The 12723-nt window shown below is 30.6% G+C and overlaps 1 long non-coding RNA gene across 1 annotated transcript; it reads left to right on the forward strand.

Annotated features, from left to right (window-relative positions):
• Positions 1–6218: 6218 nt before the first annotated feature.
• LOC133036462 (uncharacterized) lies at positions 6219–6867 on the forward strand. The gene is made up of 3 exons (XR_009687101.1): positions 6219–6492; positions 6583–6695; positions 6773–6867. It is a non-coding gene; the product is annotated as an uncharacterized LOC133036462 (long non-coding RNA).
• Positions 6868–12723: the final 5856 nt, after the last annotated feature.

A 12723-nucleotide genomic window follows, 5' to 3' on the forward strand; every position in this document is an offset into this window, starting at 1 on the left:
CAGAGATAAAATCGCAATTATTTTTCACGAAAATTTCACAAACATCAATCAATCATCAAATAACACTCAATACAACATGATACCATCCAAAGAACATACAAACAATCGTTTTAAAGTCCAAATTTCTTGCAAGTAAATCAATTACCATAGCTCTGAGGCCAATTGTTGGAAATTATTTTACCAGGATCTTAGATCTACTCACAAGTATGTTTATTAACACCCTAAATATGAACTTTCTAAAACGATAAATTAAACACATATAAAGTTTAGGAAACCTTACATTGGGTGCAGCGGAATAATATGACTCCTTCCGTTCAGATATCTAGCACTTGATTCCTTTCTGTAGCAGAGCATTATCAATATCTGAACCTGGATCTCTTTCTCTGAATCTTTGATGTTGAAACTCCTTCTTGCTGAAAGTCTTTCTTCACGATCTTCCTCACTATGATTGAGGTATCACTTGCTGTGTGTGGGCACTACTCTTACACTAAGAATTTCGAAATTTAAGAGGGAAGAAAGAGAGAGGGAGTGGTCAGCCAGATAGGGAGAGAGAAGGCTCAGTTTTTTCTGAATCAGAAGTGTCAGAAGAAAAGTGTAATTTTCCTGAAGCCTTCACTATCTATTTATAGCATTCCACTAGGGTTAGGTTTGAATTATTTGGCATTAAAATAATGAAAATATCAGTTTAAATTTCCTACAAAAGTGGCAGGCCCTATACTAGTGGATTTGGGCCTCACTTTTTGCAATTTTGCAGTTTTACCTTTTCTGCATCTGATTTTCTCAAAAACGCCAATTTTCAAATTCAACCATTTAAATGCCAATTCTAACTATTTAATAACTATAAATAATTATTAAATAATATTGTCATTTATCATATTTATTAATTGAACCATACAAAGTATCATAATTAACAAATATGCCCCTATAAACTCTTTCTTTACAATTTCGCCCTTACTTAGTGAAAAATTCACAAATAGACATAGTCTAATTTGAGAATTATAATTGACTAATCAAAACCAATTATAAGAGTCTTACAAGCAATATTATCTCAACTAGTGCGGGGACCATGGGTCTATATAACCGAGCTTCCAATAAGTAGATCAAGAATTTAGCACTAAAATTCACTAACTTATTAATTCTTCGTTGAATCCACGCATAGAAGAATTGCACTCTCAGTTATATAGAATGCTCTATATGTTCCACCATATAGACACATCATTAGTTATCCATAGTTATAATCCTAATTTGATCACTGATCCTCTATATGAATGATCTACACTGTAAAGGGATTAAATTACCGTTACACCCTACAATGTATTTATTCCTTAAAACACTTGACCCCGTATAAATGATATTTCAGCTTATGTGAAATGAGTACTCCACCATTTATGTTCGTTTGGTCAAGCTCGAAGGAGATCATCCTTTGCTTACTATTCGCCAGATAGAAGCTATAGATTCCATGTTTATGCTAGCGCTCCCACTCAATTGCACTACCGTGTTCCCAAAATGTACGTATCACCCTGACCTAAAAGTAGGCTTAACTAACAAATCAAAGAACACGAATAGCCTTTCAAGATTGAGCCTAATCATAACAGGATTAAGAACATTTGATCTAGGATCAACTAGGCGATATTGACTTGAATAGATATTACGGTAAGTTTAATAAATCTAAGTCAAAGTTCAATATCAGTCCCTTCCGATGCATACTCCATGCATCCAACCTGAGCTTTACTTTAACCAATGCTCTGGAAAGAACATAGCACTTCTCCAAATGCAAGTAAACTCTGTTGTAGATTATCATATCAGTAAAACCCTATGTCTGATAAATCTAGGAAACTTTATTCACATAGTCATGTTTACTTTCCAATGTGTTGACGGCACAATAAACAGGATCAAGTATGTGAAAAGGGTTTCAGATGAATTTATACATTATGTACATATAATCATGAAATAAATCATGTGAACCATGCAACATTAAATGTTATTTCTGATCTATATTAATAAGTAAATCTGATTATATTGAAATGAGTTTTATTTAGGGCATAAAACCCAACAGATACAAATGCCATAGATTAATAAAAATGTGGTTGTGTCTTTTTGATGACTTAGGTTTAGTTACATCAAAGAGTTCTTAGAATATTGCAAGTGGATCCTGGTCACAGAATACTAAACTCATATTCCATACAGTTTGCATCCATTGATAGAAGATGGATATTAAACACTTGTGAAAGTGTAACTGTATTGTATTCTGGAATTAGAAATATAAGAATATTTCTGTTTGGAATCTAAAATTAAAGTCAAAGACTTAAATTTATACAAAATATAATGAGTAATTCTTTCCTGGACCACCACTACTAATTTAATTCTAAGTCTGATTTGCCCATACAAGTAGGAGATTTCTAAGATTGAGGATTTATATCATTTTGGGATAGAATTTTGGGAATATAATCAAAAGTGTCATTTAATCTATTAAAAGAAAATAGAATGACATTAAATGATTTATAGACCATTCATCCAATGATATGTTATTGAGCTAATTCGAAATGAATAAGCTAAGAGGAATTAGGATAATTTCGTTTATAAATAAGAATCCAACGATGCTTCGATTGACGAGAGTCAAAGTAATCTTATTTATACAATCTTCTTGTTTCATATTGTAAAAATACTAGTCTAAGGTGTCATCAATTGATGAACAACTAGATGTTGCATCTACAATATTTATCTTTCGAGATCTAACACTATTATGTATGTCTAATGGTGAAAATCCATTAGGGATTTATCTCATTAGATAAACAAACCAAGTTAGACCAACAATGAAGATTCGAAATTAAACTACAACTTAATAACAGAAAATAACATGGTTCAATATAAATTCATACACAATTCAGAAATTATTAAACATATAGCAAGTAGGAATGACAAGTGAAAATACTAAAACATACAATCCTAAATAATTTCCAAGGTCTCCAACAAACTGATACAGTGTCCCGGTAGGCGAGAGTCAAAGTATCATTCATTGAATAGAGTTGTCAGCTCATCTAAAATGCAAACCATTCTAGCAACCTTTAATTTGATCAAAATAAGAATCCAACATTGTCCCGGTAGGCGAGACTCAAGGTTATTCTCATTTTATGAGCTTCCACCATTGTTTCATGTTTTATAAGTTTATCTCTAAGCAGCCACCGTAGGGGAGAGTCTAATAGAGACGAAAACTTACAAAACACTTCTCAAATGAGATCTTACGGTGTTAAATGTGTTCAACGAATAACCATCCATAAGGGGGGCGAAGTCTAGCGTCTCGAGGTTATATTGAAAACATTTAACTATTGTAAGACCAACAATGGAGATCGAATATCCTAATTATAATAAAGCTCATTATTTAAAGAGAGTGGTATTTTCTTTGATACTTATTTTAATCTATTTATTTTAAATCACTACTACAATGTTAGCCTTTAGAGACAGTTTTTTCACCCCCATTTATAAAAAGGGAAGCTAAAGGGTGTGAAAATACCCGGTATGTTTTGACATTTAGAGGCGGTTTTTTGATAAAAACTGTAGGTATAAAATTGCATTATACTATTTAGAGGTGGTTGGAAAATAAAGCAGGCTGGGTTTTAAGGGTGACCCCTATGGCGTCGGTTCCTACATAAGAACCGACGGCATAGGGTACACGATAATTTGACACGTGTACCCTATGTCGTCGGTTCTTATGTAGGAACCGACGCCATAGGGTTTTATAAGAAAACCCTCGCGTCTCATTTCCTCACTTTCTTCCTCACTCGAACAAACACAACAGCCCAGCCAAAACCAGAGAGCTCGAAACCCTCGTCGGCCACCGCCTCCACCACCCATTTCTCCCCCATTTCTCAACCATTTGAGCCCATTTTTTCGATACTTAATAACATACACCTAAAAAGTTATAATTTTTTACCCTCTTTGAGTGTCATCCGAACCCAAATAGAAAAGTTTGGGTTTAAAATCCGGCCACCCATTTTTCTTGAGAAATCCTTGAATCTCAACCTCGTTTAAGGTATAAATATTGTTTCTATTCATTTTTATTATGTACATTGTTTTATTTTTAGTTTTTGTAAATTATTATTTGAGTTTTTTTTGTTTTATTAGTAATATTATTGTGTTTTATGTGTATAGTGTCGGGATTTTTTACGGTGGTCGTCGGATTGCGGTTATTAGGTAATAATTTAAACCTCAATGTAAAGTATATATATGTATTTGTATATTTTATTGAATATTTGTATATAATGTACATGTGTATATATTGTGGTTAAATAGTGTGTATATTTTTTTATGGAAATAAATTTTGTTATTGTATTTTATATATTTTTTGTAATATATATTTATTGTGAATAGAATGACATTGGAGGGATTTCATTAGTTTAGAAATAAAAATTTTAAAATTGAATTAGTGTGTGATATAATTTTATTTTTTTGAGATAATAGTGTGAGATATAATTGATTATATATATGTATGTATAATTTAGTAACTAAGTAACTTGTTACAATTTTTTATAACTAGTTATAAGTAATGAAATAATTAATTTTGCAATTTCGTTGTATTTCTTTATATTGTAGGTTCGGCATAATTTTGTGTGTAGCGTATTTGAGCTTGCAATTATAGGTATATACTTTAATTAACTTTTTTTATTATATAATTAATTATCAATGCATGTTAGTTGAGTTTGAATATCTTAAATATTCATCCGTAGTGAAGTAGGTTCTGCGAATACGTGTACTGCGGTCGGATGGGTGGATAAATTTTGTATTGTTTATCTGTTTTGTTTGTTATTTTAGGCACTTTTAAAATTTTTGAGAACGTCCAATTACGGTAGTTATCTTTCATAGAAATTTCGGTAGAATTAGGATAAATCTTACTAAAAAAATATTAATATTTACATAACCCAAAGAACTAATTAATTATAACATAGTAATAAGATGTTAGGTCACGTAAAAAATAATCTAACCATTTTCTATGTGAGCTTACTAATCTAGTGAAAATGGTGACCTTAATTTTTAAATTTCTTTCAAAATTGGAATCAAACATGCCCAAAAATTCATCTTTGCCATAACTAATAAAAACAAAAACAAATCCCAATATCATTTCAATCATCTTTCTTTTTGGGTATAGTTGATGACCATTGTAATGATTAGCTACATGGTCCACAACATGTTTAACACTTTACTAAAATCACAATCTTTAAGTTAAAAGCCATTCATCATTACACATAATAATAGTAATAAAAAAAAAGTTACTTTAATTTTGGAAGAAGAATACAAATGCAATAACAGATAAAAATAATAAAAGTAAATTAAAGTAAAAAACACATTTCTTATGCTTAAATCATTGATTGATTGTTCTGTTAACCTAAAATAGAAACCCAAAGAAACCAAACGAGACTTACTTCCATTAACATACTCCAAGTCGCGAATGACATTCAATACTTAACAATTTGTTTATGCATTTAATATTTCGTATACAGTACTTGTTATATATAGCTAGCTTTAAATTTTGTTTGTTAATGGTGTAGACATGGCCAACTCAGGATCAGAATCTGATTCAGGCGCAGAAAATGAGTGTCCAACCGTAATACCTACACAAGGGCCGACGCAGATGAATGAAATATCCAAACTAATGGATCAGGACAAAAGAGTGGCCCTCGAGGTTAATGACAAAGGACAATACCGCGGGAAAAGCTATGCCAAGCTCGTATCCACTCTAGGAGTCAGATGCCGGCAGACGATAGGGTTGTCCTATAAAAACTGGAAAGAAGTCAACCCGACTCTGAAAAATAAAGTTTGGAAAGACATACAAGTAAGCTGTTATTTGTTAGAATTTTGATTTGCTTTTCTATTAATTCAAATGTTTACTCTAACCGTGTTTGTTTTCCTTCAAAATAGACGGGGTTCATTGTGTTGGACTCCTTCAAACATGATTGTCTCATCCTAGCTGGGAAGTTAATGAAAGACTTCAAGAATGGATGACGACATCATAATGCCTGCGTTGCAAGAGAAGGATCTGGGACGACTGGCACAAGTCCCTAAAAAGCACCCCGAGATCGTTGTTGCTGATTGGTGCACTTTTGTTGAAAGTCGACTAACTCCTGAATTTCAGGTACGCTAATTATATTAACACTAAGATAAACTCTTAAATACAAGTACATGTGTCTAATGTATTTCTTTGGCATTGTAGGAATTGAGTAAGGTGCAACGTGAACGTTCCTCAAAAATTCAATCCAGACATCGAAGTGATCGGAGTGGAATGGTGAACGTACGGCAAGCTGTGGTAAGTAATGCTTAAAATTTAATGTGCTATAATGTGCTATAAAATTTAATTGGTACTCATTTAACTGTTATAACGTTATGTAGAAAAAGGATCTCGAAGTTGCAGATCCCCCCCGCCACCGTGTTTGGATTAAATCTCGCACCAAGAGTCGAAAACTTGTCACTGATTACGACAAGGAAATTGCAGAGAAGATAGTAAGTATACATTAATCCTTAATTGAGTTCTACTCATGAGTTAGTGTATATAATTCATATACTAATTGCTTGAATATATACGTGCATTAGGCTCAATTAGAGGAGAAGCTTAGTCAGGGACAAATTCAGGTCCAGGGCCAAAACGATATCCTGACGCAGGCGCTCGGGACACCAGAGCATCCTGGACGTGTCAGGGCTGCTGGGTATGCTATTACTTGAAATGTTATTTATTTAGTTACACAAATAAAATCATAGCTAATTTGCATTTTATGATTTGTAGGTTCCTGACCAGGGCATCTCAACTGTTCGGCAGGAAGAAAAGGGAAGTGTCTGATGTTGTGGCTCGGCAAGCGAAGGAGATTGAAAAATTACAAGCCGAAGTCGAATCCCTTAAGTAGAAGAGAAACGCTGTCGAACAAGAGGAAGAAGGAGAGGTGGCTGGTGAGGCGTATGTTCCACAACCATACGCTCCTCAGGATGAGGTACAACCACAAACTTATGCTGAGGAGTTTATTTCCCTCAACGACCAAGGTATCCTGTACAATTTCGATGACCATGCGGCCCTTAATCAGCAAGTACATCTCTGCTCTGACAACATCGACAACATTGTGGCCCGAGCGTATTTGTACGAGCATGTTGGTATAATCCAAGTTCACTGCCAGAAATACGATGATTCACATGCCCGGATTATGGTTTCGGAAATCCTGCAAGAGGACGCTGAAACCCCAGTCCCAATTTAAGAGTGCAGATATGTTAGGGACGCATACCAGATGTTCCTTCCTTGGCCTAAACACTTAATTCTAACAACCAAGGTAACTTCTCTTATAAATTAATTATTAATGATTAGTGGAGTTTGAATATCTTCAATATTCATCTGTAGTGAAGTAGGTTCTGCGAATATATGTGCTGTAGTGGGATGGATGAACAAACTACTGTTATATATGTGTTATTTGTCGTTATACAGGCATGTTTAAAATTTTTGGGGGCATTCAATTACAATCGTTATGCTGCCGAAATTTCGGTAGAATTTGGATAAAATTTGATATATATATATATATTATGTTCTGTTTTGTTTAGGGTCCACTCGCTTAACCGCCCTCAAGACGTGATGCGTCGAAGGGGAAAGCTCTGATGCTTTCTCCACAAGGCGGTGGTGCATGGGAAGATGACTTGTTCACGGAAGAGAAGATGGCGTTGATCCCTAATTCGCTAAAATGGATGATTCATGAATTCCTGAGGCTCAACGATAAACGTGATATAATCACAATTCCTGTCCCCCGAGGATTCATTTCACCGCGTACCCAGATCACGTTATCTGGAGAGGATTTGCAGCAGGTTGCTACGTGTGACTACATCGGCAACCAGGGAATGCTGTTTGGAATGATGTATACTCTTCTTTAATCTAATTAACCTTATATCAAATTATAGTCAAATTATTATAAGACACTAACACTTTTTTTGGCAGGCACATATGGGAGAGCATCAACGGTCTGAGGAAAATTTTCAAGTTTTACGACCCAGAGCTTCTCGTAGTGCATGGGAACACCGATGAAGAAAAGAGTCAGTCGTTTGACGATGCGGCAAGACGATTGGCTAATTGGTTATCATTAATGAATAACAACCACCAAATGTTCTTTATTCCTTAGAATATCGGGTAAACTTTATTAAATTCTTTAGTGCTAATTGTTCATTTCCATATTATGACTTCAAATTATTTTTATACTATCTTACTTATATTCCAATATAATTTTCTAGGATGCACTGGTGGTTACGCCAAGGAAAATTATTCATTTAAACCCTGTAAAAGGCTGCCCAATTCCCGAAGAAATAGAACAAATGATCAGAAGGTAATAATTTAATGACTTCTTATGTAACAAATTTAAATTAACTAACGAATTGAAATGTTAATATAATTTTCCAAAACAGGGCATTCATGTATATAGGGAACGCACATGAGTATCTTGGCCCGTGGCTAGGAATTAACCAAGCAAACTGTCCAAGACAACCTAAAAGCCAAGAATGTGGTTTTTATGTTTTGAAATATATCACTGACATCGTCGCACGTGCAAACCCCAGCCGTTACATACAAGATCAAAAAGCTGTAAGTTTTGATTTTTGATTATAGTATATATTTATTATAATAACAAATATATAATATACATATATAAACTAACATAAATTTTTAATTTTTTTAACAGTTTGGGGGTAAGAAGCAATACGATCCAAAAACTGAATTATTACCACTACAACGAAAGTGGATAGAACAATTGATGGCGGTGATTCACGGTGACGATTGAGGTTGAAAGGTCCAAGAATTTTTCTTCATTATGTAATTTTTATAGATTAACTTGTAGTTAGATTTATTAACTTATTAATATTTTTAACTAATTTGACATTAGTGTTTGTGCAATATTTAATTACTTTTATGAAATTAAATTATGTATTTTACCCAAATTTAAATAATATTTAATTTACATTTTAAAAAATAAATATGTAATTGAAATTAAATAAAATAATATATAAATTAATAAATATATAATTAAAATTATATAATTAAATTGAAAAAAAATTGAAAAAACTGAAAATCGCTTGCTTTTGGCGTCGGTTGGTACGCCCCCTATGGCGTCGGTTCATATAAACCCTTTAGCGTCGCCCTGATCAGCGTCGGTAGCGAATTTTGTGAAAACCGACGCTAAAAGGGCTTAAAAACCGCCTCTAAATGGGGTTTTTGTAGTAGTGAATATATATTTATTTAATTAAAATTTCCAATTTAGAATGAAAAATTCTAAATATAAATTTTAATTTAATATTTATAAATTTTACTTAGATGGATATGAAAATAACATGAATTATTTCCATCTTAGTAGTAATTTCCAATAAATATTTAGAAAAATATTCAATTTCAGTTGTTACAAAATTAATTTAAATTAATTTACAACTTAAATTTAATTTTCTATAAATATATATTGCATTTCGAAAAATAGAAGTATTTAATAATACAATTTTCGAAATTGCTTATTAAAATAAAATAAAAATAAATCCTAGAAAAATTATTCTAATTTAATGTTGGCCCAAAATTAATTAATAAAATTAATTTACAACAAAAAATATAATTTTCCTATTTAATTAAATATATAAGAAAAATTTCAAATATTTAAGTATGATGATGAAAATCAACTTAAATATTAATTTTCTATTTAATTAAATACACTAGAAAAATACTTCAAGCAAAAACAGATAATATCTATCTAGATTTTCATGGACTAATTAATTCATTTTCTAATTAAATATATATTTTACTTCATTTATTTTAATTAATCATGAAATGAAAAAATCATTGATTTAAGTTGGTCCAAAATTAAAATAAATAATTTACAACTTTAATCTATTTTTCAAATAAAATTTGAAATTTCTGCATTTAAGAAATGCAATTTCGAAATTGATTAATAAAATAAAGAAAAAATATATTTTGAAAATTATTTAAATTTAGTTGAAAAAATAAATTTCAATTAAAAATAATTTTCTATTTAATTAAGTGTCATGAAAAAGAAATATTTAAGTATCATGATGAAAATCAACTTAGATATTTAATTTTCAATTTAATTAAATGTATTAAATTCATGAAATAAATAATTAAGTATAGAGAAGGCTTAATTATTAATCTCTAGTTTTACTAGGAAAAAATATACTTAAAATAAATTGTTCCAAAATTAATTATTTAAATAATTAATTTCACAATGTATAATATTTTCCTATTTAATATTAGAAATAATAAGTAGTCTAGAAATAACTATTTAGAAAATATCTTATTTGACTAAGTATCTTTTCCGCAAAATTTGAAAAGATATCTAATTTAAGTTGTATTAGAAAAATTCTAGAACTTAAATATTTTCAAATTTAAATTTAACTAAATATCAAAAATTAAGTTGTAACCACTTAATTTGAAAAATTACTTGTTACAAATTATTTACTTGACCAAGGGAGCCATGAGTTAAAATCAGATCATTGGATCTGTCAACAAGTTAACCATGGCTATTTGCAATCAAGCAATAATAGGTTTTAAAAACTTACAAACAAGCTAAAGCACATACTCCTGGAACAAGGTTAGCTGGATAGTTGGATGTAGGATTTATTTAATTTTAAATAATTAAATTTCAAAAAATTAATTAAATAAAAAAAAATTATTTTCGAAAAAAATAATAATATAATAAAATATATATATTTTCGAAATTAATAAAATAATATTTAAAATTAAACCTACAATTTTGAAAAATTAGGTTTCAACTAACCTAAGTATCATTTCAAAATTTGCTAACTACTTTTTTAAAAAATTAAAGTTATTTTATAAATGAAATATTCAATAAAAAATAAAAAAAGATAAATAAATATCTTTTTCAGATTTTATGATTTAATTTAAATAAATAAAATAACAAAATTTAAAAATTAGCAAAATATCTTACTTCTATTTAAAATTACATGATTATAGTTATCTTATTTTAAATTTAAATAAGGTCAAATTATTTAAAAAAAAAAATAATTTAAAAATTTAATATCTTACCTTAAATTTAAAAATAAGATAAGATATAATCAAATTTAAAAATAAGATAGATATTTACTATTTTAAAATTCAAATTACACTAATATCATGAATTAGTTTTAAAAAAAAAATATTATTAATTTAATTATGATATTTAGAATTGAATTAGGAATAGTAAATGTCTAAATACAAAACTACACAAAAATTCGGAAGTTAATTCCATGAAATAGCATGAAAAATCGAAGAAAAACGAAAAAAAAAATGCGAGCTGTACAGCAAGGGTGCTGCGTGATTTCCGCGCGCGCGTGGTGCAGTGACACCCTCCCAATATTTTTCGAAACTTCAAAAAATCACAACTAATTCAAATTAAATCAAAATTGAGTTCTGTAAAAAAGTAACTTGCTTAATTTTTTCCATACTATCCAATAAAAATTATTCTAGAAACAGATATTCAAATATTTTTCACGAATATTCACAAACAACACTCAAAATAACATGATACCATCCAAAACACAAACAAATCGTTTTAAGTCCAAATTTCTTGCAAGCAAATCAATTACCATGGCTCTGAGGCCAGTTGTTGGAAATTATTTTACCAGGATCTCAGATCTACTCACAAGTATGTTGATTAACACCCTAAATATGAACTTCTAAAACGATTATGAAATAAACACATATAAAGTTTAGTAAACCTTACATTGGGTGCAGCAGAATATAATGACTCCTTCCGTTCAGATATCTAGCCCTTGATTCCTTTCTGTAGCAGAGCATTATCAATATCTGAACCTGAATCTCTTTCTCTCTTTCTTTAGTGCTGAAACTCCTTCTTGTTGAATGTCTTTCTTCACGATCTTCCTCACTATGATTGAGGTATCACTTGCTGTGTGTGGGCACTACTCTAATCACTAAGTGGTTCGAAATTTCAAGGAAGAAGAAAGAGAAGAAGGTGGCGGCTAGGTATAGAGAGAGAAGGCTCAGGTTTTTCTCTGAAGGAAAAAGTAGAAAGTTAAGTGTAAATTTGCTGAAGCCTTCACTATCTTATAGCATTCCACTAGGGTTAGGTTTGAATTATTTGGCATTAAAATAATGAAAATATCAGAAGATAAATCCTATAAAAGTGGTCGGCCCTATACAATGTGGATTTGGGCCTCACTTTTTGCAATTTTGCAGTTTTATCATTTCTGCATCTCATTTTCTCAAAAACGCCTATTTTCAAATTCAACCATTTAAATGTCAATTCTAACTATTTAATAACTATAAATAATTATTAAATAATATTGTCATTTATCATATTTATTAATTGAACCATACAAAGTATCATAATTAACAAATATGCCCTAAAAACTCTTTCTTTACAATTTCGCCCTTACTTAGTGAAAAATTCACAAATAGACATAGTATAATTTGAGAATTATAATTGATTAATCAAAACCAATTATATGAGTCTTACAAGCAATATTATCTCAACTAGTGGGGGGACCATGGGTCTATATAACTGAGCTTCCAATAAGCAGATCAAGAATTTATAACCTAAATTCACTCACTTATTAATTCTTCGATGAATCCACGCATAGAACTTAGAATTGCACTCTCAGTATATAGAATGCTCTATATGTTCCACCATATAGACACATCATTAGTTATCCATTGTTATAATCCTAATTTGATCAATGATCCTCTATATGAATGATCTA

The sequence above is a fragment of the Cannabis sativa genome, chromosome 4 (assembly GCF_029168945.1).
Source record: "Cannabis sativa cultivar Pink pepper isolate KNU-18-1 chromosome 4, ASM2916894v1, whole genome shotgun sequence".
NCBI lineage: Eukaryota > Viridiplantae > Streptophyta > Magnoliopsida > Rosales > Cannabaceae > Cannabis > Cannabis sativa.